Source organism: Mustela nivalis (genome assembly GCF_964662115.1).
Source record: "Mustela nivalis genome assembly, chromosome: 7".
NCBI classification, from domain to species: domain Eukaryota; kingdom Metazoa; phylum Chordata; class Mammalia; order Carnivora; family Mustelidae; genus Mustela; species Mustela nivalis.
In genome coordinates, this window is record NC_139026.1 from 3,221,211 (window position 1) to 3,237,743 (window position 16,533).

Below are 16,533 nucleotides of genomic sequence, written 5' to 3' on the forward strand. Positions count from 1 at the left end.
ACCTCCATGCTGTTTTCCAGAGTTGTTGCACCAGCTAATGCAGCAGGGTTCCCCTTTCTCCGCATCCTCGTCAGCATCTGTCATTTCCTGACTTGTTAATTTTAGCCATTCTGACTAGTGTGTTTAGATTTGTATTGCAGTTTAGATTTGTATTTCCCTGATGCAGAGTGATGTGGAGCATTTTTTCATGTGTCTGTTGGCCATCTGGATGTCTTCTTTGCAGAAATGTCTGTTCTTGTCCTCTGCCCATTTCTTGATTGGTTATTTGTTCTTTGGGTGTTGAGTTTGCCAAGCTCTTTATAGATTTTGGATACTAGCCCTTTATCTGATATGTCATTTGAAATTATCTTCTCCCATTCTGTCGGTTGTCTTTTGGTTTTGTTAACTGTTTCCTTTACTGAGAAAAAGCTTTTGATTTTGAGGAAATCCCAATAGTTCATTTTTGCCCTTGCTTCCCTTGCCTTTGGCAGTGTTCCTAGGAAGAAGTTGCTGTGGCTGAGGTTGAAGAGGTTGCTGCCTGTGTTCTCCTCAAGGATTTTGATGGATTCCTTTCTCACATTGAGGTCCTTCATCCATTTTGAGTCTATTTTCATGTGTGGTGTAAGGAAATGGTCCAGTTTCATTTTTCTGCATGTGGCTGTCCAATTTTACCAACATGATTTGTTGAAGAGGCTCTCTTTTTCCCATTGGACATTCTTTCCTGCTTTGTCAAAGATTAGTTGACCATAGAGTTGAGGGTCTATCTCTGGGATCTCTATTCTGTTCCATTCATCTATGTGTCTGTTTTTGTGCCAGTACCCTTCTTTCTTGATGATGACAGCTTTGTAATAGAGCTTGAAGTCTGGAATTGTGATGCCACCAACTTTGGATTTCTTTTTTAATATTCCTTTGGCTATACAAGGTCTTTTCTGGTTCCATATAAATTTTAGGATTGTTTGTTCCATTTCTTTGAAAAAAAAAAAAAAAAGGATGGGATTTTGAATAGGAATAGCATTAAATGTGCTTTGGGTAGCAGAGACATTTTCACAATATTTTTTTCTTCCAATCCAGGAACATGGAACATTTTTCCATTTCTTTGTGTCTTCCTCAATTTCTTTCATGAGTACTTTATAGTTTTCTGAGTATAGATTCTGTGCCTCTTTGGTTAGGTTTATCTGTATGTATCTTATGGTTTTGGGTGCAATTGTAAATGGGATTGACCCCTTAATTTCTCTTTCTTTTGTCTTGTTGTTGGTGTAAAGAAATGCAACTGATTTTTGTGCATTGATTTTATATCCTGACACTTTACTGAATTCCTATACAAGTTCTAGCAGTTTTGGAGTAGAGTCTTTTTGGTTTTCCACATATAGTGTCATATCATGTGCAAAGAGTTATAGTTTGACTTCATCTTCGATGATTTGGATGCCTTTAGTTTCCTTTTGTTGTCTGATTGCTGAGGCTAGGACTTCTAGTACTATGTTGAATAGCAGTGGTGATAATGGACATCCCTGCCATGTTCCTGATCTTAACAGAAAAGATTTCAGTTTTTCTCCATTGAGAATATATCTGTGGTGGGTTTTATATAAATGGCTTTGATAATATTGAGGTATGTGCCCTCTATCCCTATACTTCGAAGAGTTTTGATCAGGAAGGGATGCTGTTCTTTGTCAAATACTTTTTCAGCATCTATTGAGAGTATCATGTGGATCTTGTTCTTTCTTTTATTAATGTATTGTATCACACTGATTGATTTGCAGATATTGAACCAACCTTGCAGCCCTGGAATAAATCCCACTTGGTCATGGTGAATAATCCTTTTAATGTACTGTTGGATCCTCTTGGCTAGTATTTTGGTGAGAATTTTTGCATCTGTGTTCATCAAGTATATTGGTCTGTAATTCTCTTTTTTGGGGGATCAAGGTAATGCTGTCCTCATAAAATGAGTTTGGAAGTTTTCCTTCCATTTCTATTTTTTTGGAACAGTTTCAGGAGAATAGAAATGAATTCTTCTTTAAATGCTTGGTAGGATTCCCCTGGGAAGCTGTCTAGCCCTGGGCTTTTGTTTGTTTGGAGATTTCTGATGACTGTTTCAATCTCCTTACTGGTTATGGATTTGTTCAGGTTTTCTATTTCTTCCTGGTTCAGTTGTGGTCATTTATATGTCTCCAGGAATGCATCTATTTCTTCCAGATTGTCAAATTTGTTAGCATAAATTTGCTCATAGTATGTTCTTATAATTGTTTGTATTTCTTTGGTGTTGGTTGTGATCTTTCCTCTTTCATTCATGATTTTATTTATTTGGGTTCTTTCTCTTTTCTTTTTGATAAGTCTAGCCAGTGGTTTATCAATCTTATTAATTCTTTCAAAGAATAAGCTCCTAGTTTCCTTGATTTGTTTTTTGTTTTTTTGGGGTTTTTTTTTTGGATTCTATTTCATTGATTTATGCTCTGATCTTTATTATTGCTCTTCTCCTGCTGGGTTTAGGCTTTCTTTGTTGTTCTTTCTCCAGCTCCTTTAGGTATAGGGTTAGGTTGTGTATTTGGGACCTTTCTTGTTTCTTGAGAAATGCTTGTATCGCTATATATTTTCCTCCCAGGACTGCCTTTGCTTTGTCCCACAGATTTTGAACTGTTGTGTTTTCATTATCATTTGTTTCCATGAATTTTTTCAATTCTTCTTTAATTTCCTGGTTGACCCATTCATTCTTTAGAAGGATGCTGTTTAGTCTCCATGTGATTGGGTTCTTTCCAAATTTCTTTTTGTGATTGAATTCTAGCTTCAGAGCATTGTGGTCTGAAAATATGCAGGGAATGATCCCAATCTTTGATACCAGTTGAGACCTGATTTATGACCCAGGATGTGATCTATTCTGGAGAATGTTCCATGTGCACTAGAGAAGAATGTATATTCTATTGCTTTGGGATGGAGTGTTCTGAATAGATCTGTGATGTCCATTTGGTCCAGTGTGACATTTAAGGTCTTTATTTCCTTGTTGATCTTTTGTTTGGATGATCTGTCCATTTCAGTGAGGGGAGTGTTAAAGTCCCCTACTATTTTTGTATTATTGTCGATGTGTTTCTTTGATTTTATTATTAATTGGTTTATATATTTGGCTGCTCCCATGTTAGGGGCATAGATATTTAAAATTGTTAGATCTCCCTGTTGGACAGACCTTTTGAGTATGATGTAGTGTTCTTCCTCATCTCTTATTATAGTCTTTGGCTTAGAATCTAATTGATCTGATATAAGGATTGCCACCCCAGCTTTCTTCAGATGTCCATTAGCATGGTAAATTGTTTTCCACTCCCTCACTTTAAATCTGGAGGTGTCTTTGGGTCTAAAATGAGTTTCTTGTAGGCAACATATTGATGGGTTTTGTTTTTTTATCCATTCTGATACCCTGTGTCTTTTGATTGGGGCATTTAGCCCATTTACATTCAGGGTAACTATTGACAGATATGAATTTAGTGTTATTGTATTGCCTGTATGGTGACTGTTACTATATATTGTCTCTATTCCTTTCTGATCTACTACTTTTAGGGTCTCTCTTTGCTTAAAGGATCCCTTTCAATATTTCCTATAGAGCTGGTTTGGGTTTTTGTTTGTCCTGGAAGCTTTTTATCTCTCCCATTTTCAATGATAGCTTAGCTGGATATAGTATTCTTGGCTGCTTGTTTTTCTCACTTCGTTCTCTGAATATATCATGCCAGTTCTTTCTGGCCTGCCTGGTCTATGTGGATAAGTCCACTGCCAATCTAATATTTTTACCATGGTATGCTATAGACTACTTTTCCCGGGCTGCTTTCTGGATTTTCCCTTTGTTGCTAAGACTTGTAAATTTTACTATTAGGTGACGGGGTGTAGGCCTATTCTTATTGATTTTGAGGGGGCGGGTTCTCTGCACCTCCTGGATTTTGATGCTTGTTCCCTTTGCCATATTAGGGAAATTCTCTACAATAATTCTCTCCAGTATACCTTCTGCTCCCCTCTCTCTTTCTTCTTCTTCTGAAATCCCAATTATTCTAATTGTTTCATCTTATGATGTCACTTATCTCTTGAATTCTCCCCTCGTGATCCAGTATTTGTTTGTCTCTCTTTTACTCAGCTTCTTTATTCTCTGTCATTTGATCTTCTATATCACTAATTGTCTCTTCTGCCTCATTTATCCTAGCAATAAGAGCCTCCATTTTTTATTGCACCTCATTAATAGCTTTTTTTATTTCAACTTGGTTAGATTTTAGTTCTTTTATTTCTCCAGAAAGTGCTTTTATTTCTCTGGAGAGGGTTTCTCTAATATCTTCTATGCCCTTTTCAAGCCCAGCTACAACCTTGAGAATCATCATTATGAACTCTAGATCTGACATATTATGTATATCCATATTGATTAGGCCCCTAGCATTTGGTACCACCTCCTGTTCTTTTTTGGGGGGGTGAGTTTTTCTGCCTTGTCATTTTGTTCAGATAAGAATATACGAAGGAGCAAATAAAATTCTAAAAGGGTGGCAAAGACCCCAGGAAAATGTGCTTTAACCAAATCAGAAGAAACCCTAAATTGTGGGGGGGGGGGGAATAAAAAGAAGTTCATAAAAAATTTTTTAAAAAAGAAAACAAATAAAGAAAAAATATAAAAAGGAAAAAATATATATATAGACTGGTGACTCGAACAGGGTCACCCACTTAATTTGGGGAGTATTTTGGTCTCTTAGAAGAAATTACTTCCCCAAATTTTAAAGAATGAAAAATATATATAAGGGTAAACACAATGAAGGGATGGAATACACCTATAAAGAAAAAAAAATTTTTTTTAAATTTCTAAAAAAGGAGTTGATAAAGTAAGTTGGCTGGGAGAATAAAGAAAAAGAAAGTGGAGAGAATTTGCTTGGGCTGGAGACCAGAACAAGCCCAGAGCTAGATTTAGGGTATATTTTGATCTTTTTGAAGAAGTTGTACCCCAAAATTTTTAGAAGAAAAAACCCTATGTGTATACAAAAAATAAAGTTAGATACAATGAAGGATAGAATATGACTATAATAATAAAGGTTCAAAAAAGATTTTTTTTAATGAAAGGTATTGTTAATATAAACTAGGTAAAAAACGTTAAACAAGGAAAGGGTAAAAGTTAAAAAAATTAGCAGAAGGAAAACTATAAAATTAAAAAAAAAATTAATTAACTGCAAGACTAAAGAATCATGGGGAGAAAGCCATGAATTCCATGCCTTGCTTTTTCCTTTTCTGGAATTCCATTGTTCTCCTTGGTAAGTGAACTTGGTCTTGGCTGGGTTTCTTGCTGACCTTCTGGGGGAGTAGCCTGTTGTAGAGATTCTCAAGTGTCTTTGCCCCAGGCAGAATTGCACCGCCTTTACCAGGGGCCGGGCTAAGTAATCCTTTGGGTTCACTTTCAGGAGCTTTTGTTCCCTGAATGCTTTCTGTCGAGTTCTGGAGGACGAGAATGAGAATGGTGGCATCCCAGTCTCCGGTCCGGTCCGGAGGAGCCGAGAGCTTGAGGCCACACTCCTCCATGTGTCCTCGGAGAAAAGCGCTCATCACTCCCGTCTCCCTGGCCTCCGGCCATTTTCCGAGCTCACCCAGCCTGCGATCAAGCTTCTTTGTCTCTGGCACATAGCCCTGCCTGGAGTCTCTGATCCCCGCAGATCCCTGAGCTCTTCTGGAGGTGTCTCCCTGGATCTTGTGGGGACCCCGCTCACAGAGCAGTGGCCTGTGCCACAGACCATGGTTCAAGGTAACCCCAAGTTTAGAACTCGCTCCTCAGCTCCATCTCTGCAGCAGGCTTTACTGCTCTAATACCTACGAGCTCTGCCACACTCAGACACCCCTGATCCTTTTGTGACCCGTGGGACCTGAGACCACACTATCCCCGTGTGGGCGTTACCCCTGTTTAGCCTCTGGAGTGATGTCCCTTACTGGAGCAGACTTTTAAAAGTCCTGATTTTGTGCTCCATGTTCTGCTGCTTGCCAGGAGCCGGCCCCAGCCCCCATTGTCTATCTTCCCGTCGCTTTAGATTCACTTCTCCACCAGTCCTACCTTTCAGAAAGTTGTTGATTTTCTGTTTCTAGAACTGTTGCTCTTCTTCTGTTCGATCTCCTGTTGATTTGTAGTTGTTCTCAATGGTTTGATAAGCTATCTAGCTGATGGCCTGCACCTGATGTCCTCTACGCCAGCCACTTCTCCTGCCATCTTGACTCCTCCCCCCTCTTTCAACATTTCCCGTAGCTCTTGCAGTCCATCTCCTAACTTGTGTAGCCTGTCTTAGGGCTTGAACAGTATTCTAGAGACAAGGTCATGTATCTGAGTGGTTACCGGTCGTACATGAAAAGCTTCATCCAGATGGTCCATCTGTGGGCAGACACAGAAAATAAAGTCCGCAGTATATAATCGTGGCTGTGATCCAAGGAATGCTCTTGCTGGAAACACCCAGAGGTCCTATCTGTTAGTAAGAAAATCAGAGTGTTTCCTCAGCTCCCCTCTGTTCATGTCCCAGGACCGGTGTTATTCCCAGGATTACAAAAATGCCTTGTATCTTCCTTAATCCTCAATTGCCCAAAGGAAGAAGGCCCAGCCCCAGGCCTTTTGGCTTCAGGAGCAGCACAGTGCTTGGCATATGTAGGGGCAGAGGGAACTCGAGAGGGGCACGTTGGGGAGGCACGAGAGAATGGGGCATGGGACCCTGCGGGCCAGAGGGTCCTCTGGAAGCTGGAGCAGGGCAGGCTCCGGAGGGCCGGGTCATTGGGGCTCAGGTCACCAAGGGCGCCATGGATCACAACACCATTGCTCTAAAGTGTCCATGGGGAAGGACAGGGCTCCTTTTGTACCTATCTCGTCTGTTCCTGGGGTGCACACAGACCCTGCTGCCTGTGGCGCTGGCCCAGGCCTGGGGACTCCTGTCCCAAAGTGTGTGTTGTGGGGTAGGGGGTTGCTGAGAGGGGACGGGAGTCAGCAGGCTAGGAGCATGATCTCCGAGTTCCTCTTCCTCATCTTCAGCTTCTCTGACCCATCAGGCCTCACTGTGTCTTTCCTGAATCCCCTCTTTCCTTGGCTTCCAGGACACCACACCCTCCTACTCTCCATCTTGACCCACTGCCTGTGTCTGTCTGCCTCTCCTCTAAGTACCAGAGACAACCAGAGTCTGTCTCCTTCTCCATCTGGGCCTCTACCCTACATGCCTCTGATGACCCAATATGAGTTTTCAGCCCTGACCTTTCCGGATGTCTTAGCTCAGACTGATAAAACAAATTACCTCCGGGGGAGAGGGGAGCGGAGTGGGAGCCGTGTCTGAACAGCAAGGATTTATTTCTCACAGCTCTGGAGCCCCACGGCCAAGCTCAGGGTGTCAGCATGATCGCTTCTCAGTAAGGGCCATCTCCCTTCCTTGCAATGGCTGCCTTCTTCTGTCCTGACAATGGCCTATCCTTCGGGGTGGTGCACTCAGAGAGAGAGGATAAGAAAAGAAAACCCTATTGCATGTTGCCTTCAGAAGACCACTTTACATATAAGACATACATAAGCTGAAAAAGAAATGAATGAAAAAATGATATGGCATGGAGACAGTAAGCATAAGAAGGCTAGTGTGGCTATTTCATTTCATTTTCCAGGTTTATTCAGATACAATCAGCATATCATCTGGCATTGAACATCACATGAAACGGACTTCCAAACAGAGATGATTACTGAGATAAAGAGAAACATCTCATCATGAGACAAGGACCAATTCACATGGACGGAACACCAATGTGTATCCATCTAATAGAGCCTGAAAAGACATGAAGCAAAGATGGACAGAAAGAAAGGGTCAAAGACACAGTTTCCCAGTCAGCACAGGAGAGAGTAACAGCCTGTCTCAGCGAGTGATAGAAAAACTAGAGAAAACCCAGGGGAGACATAAAAGATGAAACACTCGGGTACCCACTCTCTTGATCTAGTTGATGTCTGTAGGACAACCTACTCAATGGCGGGAGACACACCTTGTTTTTAAGGGCACCAGGACCATACAGCAAGGTAGAACACACTACTGTATTCACGACAGACTTAAGTTAGAAACCAGCATATCTTAGATTTCGAACAAGCTCCAAATACTGGGAAATTAAACAACCCATTTGAACTGATGGTTCCAAACCCAAACAGGGGCAAGTAGAAATAGTTTAAATTGAATGATAACAAAACTAGGCAAGCATGCAGGAGGCAGTTAAGCAGTGTTTGGTGGGACATTTGCAGCATTAAATGCTTCTAGAGAAATGAAGATCTAAAGCCAAGGATTAGGGGTTTCATCCTAAGAAAGTCGGGAAAGCAAATCAAGAAACCCAGAGTCAGACCTCCCTGGGCTCTCAGCGAGTTCACATCCCTGTGGTTTTGGCCAGGTAAAGGTGAGGGCTATTTGCAGGCTTTTGGGAGCCTTGTGCTGCCTTAATTAGATGAGCAGTCATGCGGCCAGGCAGGGGTCAGGGTACCACGGGGCCCACCCATTATTACCCACTGAGTTCTGACCCGCAGCCCACGAATCAGCCCTCCGCCAGACACGGAGGTAGTCTGGACCCTGGGGCCCACCTCCCCTCCCCCTCGCCCCCTTCCAGGCCCGCGCCCTCCACGGCGGTTTGCCAGACCCTGCGGTTGCGGCAGCGGCTCCCAGGTTCCCAGGCAGGTGGCGCTATGGGGCGCAGAGCCCAGCTTCTCCTCCTCCTCTTGGGCCTGGGCTTGGGCCTAGGTCGCGGGCGCCTCCCGCGGCCCACCACTCCCCACAGGGACCTGGCTGCCATCCGCGACTCCCAGGCGACCGCCTCATCAGAGTCAGGACCCAGCAGCACGGATGCAGCCTCGGCCCACGGCCCCCCGCCAGCCGTCCGGACTCGCGGCCCAGCCCTCGGAGCCGCGGCCGCGCTGCGCGCTTGGAGGGCCGCCCCGGGCCTCGGGGAGCCGGCCGGCAGCGCCCGCGTCCACCTGCGGCCCCGCGCGGCCCCTGGCGGCGGCGTGATCCTGGCCGGTGGCGGCCGCCTCTGCCTGCCCCGCGGCCCCGCGCGCGCGCTCTGTGTCCTGCTGCGCGTCCTGCTGCGCGCGCGCTTGGCCGCCGCGCCCGCGCTCGTGCACCTGCGGCTGTCTGCGCGCCGCGGCCGGCTGTCCCTGCTGTGGCGCACCGCGCTGCCCCGCGCGCCCGGGCGCCCGGAGTGGACCTTCTGGCTCGTGCCGCTGCGGCCCGCCGGCCCTCGGCGCCCCCGCCGTTCCACCTCCGACCTGCCGGCCGCCGGGCCTCGCCCCTCCGCGGGCTTCGTGGCCCAAACGCAGTGTCCCACGGATGGGCCCACGCCTGTTGTCCTGGAAGCTCTCAGCTCGGATGGGCCTCAAGCCATCCAGTCTTCCGTGTCCTGCCAGGTATCCCCAGAGGCGCCGTGTGAGATCACCATGGTGAAGATCAACAGGAACAAAGATGGTGAACCCTTGGTGCTGACCAGGAAGATGGAGGCTACCCTCAATGCCACCTACAAGTACAACTGTGCATACTCCACCTTAGTTGTTTCGTACTGGCAGGTGTTTTCTGTCCACTCGGTAAATGAACTGCCCCAGTGGTACAGACCATTGGACATACCAATCGCGAAATCAGGGAGGGTACCAACATTTCTACATATCCCTCCAAAATCTTTAACTTGGGGGGTGTATGTGATGAGATTCGTAGTCGACCTCTATGCGAATCGAAATTGGCCTCAGGCCTCGGCCTCAGATTTCATGTATGTCAGCATCGTTAGAAGTGACCTAGAAGCAGTTATTCCTGGGGGTCCCAACAGAACAATCAAATTCACAGATCAGTTGGTTCTGGATGGAACGGGGTCGTCGGATCCAGATTCGGACAACCCTTTGCAGGGACTCCGTTTTTCTTGGTACTGTACCACGGATCCAAAAAACTACCAGGGACATAAAATCACAGTGATGAGCAACAGCGTCTGCTCCCCAAAGCAGACTGATCTGAACTGGAAAGAGACCTCTGGCCCTGTCCTCACACTTCAGCCAGGAACACTGAAAGGTGGAGGTGTGTATTTCATCAGAATGGTGATCCGCAAGGGTGATAGGAGAGCCCATGTTGATAGAAAGGTACATGTGATCAAAGGACCAGCCCCCGCAGCATACATCTCGTGTATTGAAAATTGTGATGCCGTTTTGGGTATTTCAGCCAGATTTTCTTTGTTTCTCCATTGCACAACTGGTTCAACAAGCCAGGATGCATATAAATGGTCGATTCTGTCATCTCTAGGGGATGAGTTAAACTTTGACTGGGTGAAACACACCACAACAGGGAGGAATGGGGCTTATTTGTCTATAACAGCTTTTGCTTTGAAGGATTTTCCTGAAGCTAAGTTTTGGGCTTCTGTGCATCTAGCAAGTTGGAGTGGGCATAACGTAGACTTGAAGCACCCGTTTGTTATTAACTATGTCCCTGAAACCGGAGAGTGCAGCATTAATCCAGCTACAGGAGTTGCCTTTGTTACCAGGTTTGTCATCCGGTGCGATAATTTTAAGGATAAGAACATCCCACTTACATACAAAATGGTAGTCTCTGATTTGTATGGTTTGGGTCAGATCAGTTCTGTAAAAGAGAACACCTTGGGGGCCATCCTGTATTTGGGGAATGAGTCCACATCACCCCCTTCATTTCTCCCCGTGGGTGTGTTGGCTAATCGTTATGCGATGAAGATATTTGTTCAGGTGTATGACTCTCTAGGAGCTTTTTCTCAGGTGACTTTGTATGCGACCGTACATGCCCCTACGGATAAAATCTCAGCGAAGGGTGTGCTCGATCGCTTATTCAATTTCACCATGGGACCAAATTCATCGCTATCTACTTTGCTTGACAGCCAGGAATTTCTACCTGCAGGCTACTTAATATATATAGCAGCTTCTGTTTTGAATAACATGAAACCTGAATTAAGTTTGGAAGCTGACAAAGCCAGACTCCGGGAATACCTTGTCAACCAGACTTTCATTCTTCCCAATAGCACTTTGGTGGAAATTAGCCAGGTAGTCATGAGTGTTACTGAGTTAACGCAGACGACCACTGGATTCACTCGAATGGCTCAGAAACTGGCCACAGTGAGGATTTGGCTAGCAAATCGAGCCCTACAACAGTCTCGACAGAAGGATTCACACGTTTACTCTGAACAAATAGAAACAGTGAGCACTGGGATATTAACAACTTTGTCTAATATTTTGAAACTCACCGTTAGCTATGAAGTGGTCGATGAGCCTTTCTACGTATTGGAATCGCTGGCAGACACAGTATTGGTGGGTAAAGTACCAGGGAACGAGACCACTGCAATGACAGCCTCTAGCTTTAAGGTGTACCTCAGGAAAACTGAAAGGTGGGATGTTGCCAATATCTTTAGGAATGAGAAAAGCAGTCAATATTATTTTCGTCCGACGCTAAATGTGAGTATTATTCCTAGCTTCCCGGAAAATTCCCTTATTTCCACCATGTTTTGTGAGTTTGCTGATGATCCCTTTCCTTGGATGAATGATCAGGAAGGCTGTTCGGCAGAGGTGGTTGGATTCAGGATGACAGGAACCACACCTGATGGCGACGTGGTCGAGATCATGCCTGATGTAGCAGAAGTGTACATCGCCAGAAAAAACTTGAGCTTTGCAGCTTTTAACCTCACAGTGGGACCCGAGAGTGAGACCGAGGGAGCTGATGAGTCCTTGAAAAGGACGACAGGCGAGTTTAGGGTTGAGGTGGACAGCAGTGTAGTGAAGGAGTTGCTGGTCCACATTGTGACCGAAGTGACCGTGTTGTTCACGGTGTTGGTGTACGCTGGCAGTGAAATTACCCCCACTGCTCTGGTCGCCACCTTCCTTGTGCCCCATGACATCCCTCCCATGACCAACCAGAGTGACCTGTTTGACTCAGCCTGTGCCGTTAGGGAGGCCCGCGTGGTTTGCCTTCCAGCGTCCCTGCTGCAAGTCATAGCTCAGCGAGGCGGCTCGCCCGAGTGCACCTTGGTCATAGCTCTGCAGGCACCTCGTTTTGTCCTGGCAGCCAATGATAAGCTCGTGAGAATCGCTCTTTTCAGCGCTCACTGCCTAGACATGTATGGGATCCAGAGCGATTGGAGAGAAGATACCTGTGTTCTCGGAGAGAGGACCACGTGGCGAAGAGTGCACTGCATCTGCCAAAGGACTAGGAGGGTCCGGCGGCAGCTGGATCTAATAAAACAAGCCAGCAGGCACTTGCAAACCCACTTCTTGACGGCCACTGTGATTGTGATCCCCAATGCTGTGGACCTACGTTTGGAGGTCATCAAGAACGTCACCCACAACCCTGTGACGCTATTCACTGTGCTTTGCATTATGCTGATGTACATAATCCTAGCTTTCTGGGCCTTACACAGGGATGACATGGATCAGTATCTTCGGCAACACGTGATAATTCTACTAGATAATGATCCATATGATAAGGTGTGTTACCTCGTGACGATTTTTACTGGAAGCCGTTATCGGGCCCGGACAAGGGCTGATGTCTTCATGCAACTTATGGGAACGGATGGTGCCAGCGATGTGCATTGTCTGAGCCATCCGCATTTTACAACCCTCTACCGGGGAGGCATCAACACTTTTCTCCTAACCACGAAAAGGGACTTGGGGGACATCCACTCCATTCGTGTGTGGCACAACAATGAGGGCAAATCCCCCAGCTGGTATCTAAGCAGAGTCAAGGTAGAAAATCTGTTCAGCCGACACATCTGGCTGTTTCTATGCCGGGAATGGCTTTGTATTGACACCTCCTTGGACAGAACATTTCGTGTTACCGACCCAGACCAGCCTATCAACAGAAAGGACTATTTCTTGATTGATTCAACTTACAAGCTGGGGAGAGATCACATGTGGTTCTCTATTTTCTCTGGCATCATTGCTAAACCATTCAGCAGGCTGCAGAGACTGTCCTGCTGTTTGGCAATGCTGATGGCCTCCCTTCTGTGTAATATTATGTTCTTTAATCTTGACAGAGCAGAAGAAATGGTTTCAAAGGAGGGGCGTTATGTCAGGTCATTGATGATAGGACTGGAAAGTGTCTTAATTATGATCCCTCTGCAAATACTAATAATTTTTGTCTTCACCTACTCTCAGAGGGAACCTCTTGTGACTCTAGAAAGGGTATCTCCCAGGAAGCATTATGTGGTACCCGAAAGTGTATACTGGGAGGAATATCTGGAAAAGTGGCATGCTCAGGAGACTGTGCATGAACCCATCATGGAAACTTCCAGGTCTCCACCTCAGAAAAGACGGAGAGATCACAAGTATTTAGCCAAAGAGCCTTCCATTGCATGGCACATGCATACGAAAGGAGCAAGCAAGGCCACAGGTGCCAAGGAAAAAAATATAAATGCTAGTAACACAAACATAAATAACAATCAAGATGTTGCTGGTGGAAAAGACCATGCAGGTCCTGTAGAACTCAAAAGGAAGAGCAGGATCGTTCTGCCCTGGTTTTGCATTTATATAGCTTGGTTCTTGGTTTTTGCCGCATCTAGTATATCTTCGTTCTTCATTGTATTTTATGGTCTGACCTATGGCTATGAAAAGTCAATGGAATGGCTCTTTGCATCATTTTGTTCATTCTGTCTGTCGATTTTTCTGGTGCAGCCATGTAAAATTATACTCTTGTCAGGCTTCAGAGCAAGTAGGGCCAAGTATTGTAAAAATCTTTCTTGGGCAGGCAGGTTCGGCCTTACTGAGATCTCTCTGCGCAGCAAACTGAGCCAAGAAGAAATGGGAAGGCGACACGAGCAGATCATGAAGCTCCGAAGATCGAGGATGTACCAGCCCCTCACCGAAGATGAAATCCTAATATTCAAGAGGAAGAGGGCAATTAAGAGAAGGGCTTTCCTGTTCCTGTGTTACGTTCTGACTCACTTCATCTTTCTAGCCCTCCTGTTGAGGCTCGTCGCCCTCCTGCATCACACGGACAGCTTTTACTATAACCAGTTTGTTCGCGATCGGTTCTCTGTGGATCTCGGCTCGGTGACCAAGCTGGAGGACATCTACAGGTGGCTGAACAGCGTGCTGGTGCCCCTGGTCCACAACGACCCGAATCCAGCCTTTCTGCCCGACAGCTCCTCTAAAATCCTGGGGCTTCCACTGCTGAGGCAGGTGAGGGCAAGACCTGGCGATCAACTCTGCCTGCCTGCCAACTTTGCCCAAACCAGCATGGGAAGAGAAATCCATTGTCATCCCAGCTATGGCACTGACCCGGAAGACACCAGAAGCTACTCTGGCCTTTGGAACAAAGTTCTCAAGAGGCCTGAGGATAAGAATACCAATGGGTTTACTTACAAGCCTCCAGGGAAGATCTGGGGGTATGTCTCCCACGGACTCTTACACACCTATGGGTCGGGAGGCTATGCGTTCTATTTTTTCCCAGAGCAGCAGCCTTTTAATTCCACCATGAGGCTCAGGGAACTCCAGAGCAGCGAGTGGCTTGATGAGAACACGTGGGCCGTGATTCTGGAGCTGACCACCTTCAACCCAGACGTCAGTCTGTTCTGTAGCATTTCTGTCATTTTTGAGGCGTCTCAGTTAGGAGTTGTGAACACGAGCCTATCCGTGCACTCCTTCTCGCTTGCTGATTTCGACAGGGAGACTTCGGCAGAAATCTACTTGTATGTGGCCATTCTCATTTTCTTTTTAGCCTATGTGGTCGATGAGGGTTATATCATCATGCAAGAAAGGGCCTCGTACGTGAGAAGTGTGTACAATCTGCTCAACTTTGCTCTAAAATGCATATTTACTGTGCTGATTGTGCTCTTCTTTAGGAAGCACTTCTTGGCCACTGGCATAATTCGCTTTTACTTGTCGCACCCTGAGGATTTCATTCCGTTTCATGCGGTTTCTCAAGTAGATCACGCCATGAGGATCATTTTGGGTTTCCTGTTAATTCTGACCATTTTGAAGACCCTCAGGTATTCCAGAATCTTCTATGACGTGCGCCTGGCTCAGAGGGCCATTCAAGCGGCCCTTCCCGGCATCTGCCACATGGCCCTGGTGGTGTCCGTGTACTTTTTTGTGTACATGGCATTTGGCTACCTGGTGTTTGGTCAACACGAGTGGAACTACAGTAACCTGATTCATGCTACGCAAACGATATTCTCCTATTGCGTTTCAGCCTTTCAGAACACCGAGTTCTCCAACAACAGGGTTTTGGGGGTCCTCTTCCTCTCTTCTTTCGTGCTGGTGATGATCTGCATATTGATCAACTTATTTCAGGCCGTGATTTTGTCTACCTATAAGAAAATGAAGCAGCCCGTGTATGAGGAACCATCAGACGAAGCAGAAGCAATGACCTATCTGTGTTGGAAGCTAAGAGCAATGTTTAGGTTTCTGACCTTCCAAACTAGGGACAGAGATGATCCAGAGTTCTTTGTCAACATGGTATATGGGCAGCCAGAGAAGAAGAGCCAGCGGTATCTGGGGCTGAAAACCAGAAACATCAATGGGAAGAAAATGGTTTATCTTGTTGTGTGATGAGTGACAGGGTCAAGACCCACAGGCAAGAGTTCCCCTACGTGCTGGTTCTCTGAATGTTAGGAATGTTCAATGGCTCAGCAGTGCTCTCTTCCCATGTCCTGCACAAGGCACACCCCTACATTATGAAGTGTCTCCACCTTTGGCCTCTACTCCTGAGTGTTGGGATTCAGGGCATGTCTGCAACATGGGAACCCAGGGCCTATTTCCCTCTAGAGTGATACTCATTGTACGTGGAGCCCATCGAAAGATAATAAGTGTTCTGTATATTGACTGTAAGAATTTGTGCATCCAGGTGTTGGGCTTTGGGCAATTTACAGCATGGTGGAATACTACAAAATAATAAAGAACATGTGGTTCATTGTATAAGAGCAATATGGCTCGCAACTCTTACAGTTCTGCTCAGAAGCATGTTCACTTATGTAGATGCCACTTTAAGCTTTATCGGAATTAAATGTGAGAATCCTCCTGTGAGACTTGCTGTGATTTTTGCGTGAGGGGTGTATGTACAGGTGGATCCTGCCTTCCCCATGGAGAGCCAGTGAAGGCGGACAACTCAAGCAGCTGGGAACAACTTTGTCCCAAAATGTGAGATTTCTCCTGTGAGACTTGCCGTGATTTCTGTGAGAGGGGTGTATGTAAAAATGGATCCTGCCTTCCCTATGGAGAGCCAGTGAAGGGGCCAACGCAAGCAGCTGGGAACAACTTTATCCCAAGCCCTTGTTACTCACTCAGTGGCCCTGTGGTCCTGAGCTATGCTGGAATGGCTCACAGACACGCACATGTGCTTTCCATGCCACTCACACAAGAGTGCCTGAAGGTCAGATTTGGATTTTCTTTTCTTTTTTAGGATATTATTGAGTTGAAAGAGAGAGAGAGAGAGAGAGAGAAAGGACAGAGGGAGAAGCAGAATCCCCGTTGAGCACAGAGCAGGAAGCAGGCCTAGATCCCAGGATTGATCATGACCTGAATGGAAGACAGAGATTAACTGACTGAGCCACCCACATGTCCTTCTCTTTTTATCTGTAAATATGTGGTTT

At 45.8% G+C, this 16,533-nt stretch overlaps 1 pseudogene across 1 annotated transcript; it reads left to right on the forward strand.

Moving 5' to 3' along the window:
* Positions 1 to 7,497: 7,497 nt before the first annotated feature.
* On the forward strand, positions 7,498 to 15,960 carry LOC309869577 (polycystin family receptor for egg jelly pseudogene; annotated as a pseudogene). Its single transcript has one exon. The product of its transcript is annotated as a polycystin family receptor for egg jelly pseudogene (transcript).
* The last annotated feature ends 573 nt before the right edge of the window (positions 15,961 to 16,533 follow it).